The 1,288-nt window shown below is 75.9% G+C and overlaps 1 non-coding gene across 1 annotated transcript; it reads left to right on the forward strand.

The window, feature by feature from the left end:
• The first annotated feature begins 1,142 nt into the window (after nucleotides 1-1,142).
• LOC131749350 (5.8S ribosomal RNA) lies at nucleotides 1,143-1,288 on the forward strand. Its single transcript, XR_009333415.1, has one exon. It is a non-coding gene; the product is annotated as a 5.8S ribosomal RNA (ribosomal RNA).

The raw sequence follows: 1,288 nt of genomic DNA on the forward strand, positions 1-1,288 counted from the left end.
CGGCCCTGGACCGGTTGTTCCCCCGCGCCGGTCGTCCGTCCTCCGCTCCGGGCCCTCCGCCCCCTCGCCGGGCGCCTCTGCCTGTCCTCCGAGCCCGGGGCCTCTCCTCCGTCGTCCGTCCGTCTGTCCGTCCGTCCGGCTCTTGTCTCTCGCTCTCTCCCTTTCCCGCCCTCCCCCCCCGCGTGCCCGCCCTGCCCGCTCGCCCCCCCCCCCGCGCCTCCCGTTGAAGCCTCCCTGAACGCCCGCGGTGGCGAGCAGGGGGCCCGGGAGGCGGGTGCAGGGGTCAGGGGGCCCCGGGGGCGGGGGGGTTCGGGGTTCGGGAGAGGAGCGGAGAGGAGAGGGCCGCGTCCGGGCGCGAGCGAGCGAGCGGGGAGGTCTCTGAGGCCCGGTTTCGGGGACACGGTGGGGACGTCGTCGGGCGGTGGGCGTGGTGGTGTCCCGTGTGGCGGTTGGGCCCGTCGCCCGGCCGGGGCGCCCCCGAGTCACGGGCCGGTAGCGCCGGGGCCCGCGTGCTGCGGGCGGCCGCGGGCGGAGAGCGTGTCGGTCGGCGTCGGGGGTGGCGGCGAGCGTGGGGCGCTCCGCCTGCCCCTCCCCGGCCTCGCCCGCCTCCCCCCTCTCCAGGTACCTAGCGCGTCCCGGCGCGGAGGTTTAAAGACCCATGGGGGGGTCGCCCGTCCGCCTTGGGGTCGGGGCGGTCGGGCCCGCGGGGAGTCGGGAGGCCCCTCCCTTCTCCCCCAGACCCCGCTTCCTCCGCCCCCGCCCCCGCGGGGCCGGGGCGCCGCGCGCCGCGCCACGCCGGCCCTCCCCGCCGCCGCGGCCGTCGGGAGGGGGCTACCCGGCGGCCGTGGTGCGGGGCCGGGTCCCGTGTGCCCGCGCGCGTGCGCGCCCCGCGTCCCTGACGGGGGGGGGTGTGTGTGTGCGCAGGTGGGAACCCCCCGGGCGCCTGTGGGGTGTCCGAGCCCGCCCCGTCTTGCGGGTCGGTGCCGGTCGCCCCGTCGTGAAACCTTCCGGCCCCGCTCCGGTCTGCTGTTTTCTGTCTCGTCTGACTTGGCCGGCCAGAGGCAACCCTCCCTCCGTGGGGGAAATGTGCCGTGCCACCGGCGGGGGACCCCGCCGAAACCCAGAGAAAACCAAACTCGTACGACTCTTAGCGGTGGATCACTCGGCTCGTGCGTCGATGAAGAACGCAGCTAGCTGCGAGAATTAATGTGAATTGCAGGACACATTGATCATCGACACTTCGAACGCACTTGCGGCCCCGGGTTCCTCCCGGGGCTACGCCTGTCTG

This window comes from Kogia breviceps (assembly GCF_026419965.1).
Source record: "Kogia breviceps isolate mKogBre1 chromosome 20 unlocalized genomic scaffold, mKogBre1 haplotype 1 SUPER_20_unloc_3, whole genome shotgun sequence".
Lineage (NCBI taxonomy): Eukaryota > Metazoa > Chordata > Mammalia > Artiodactyla > Physeteridae > Kogia > Kogia breviceps.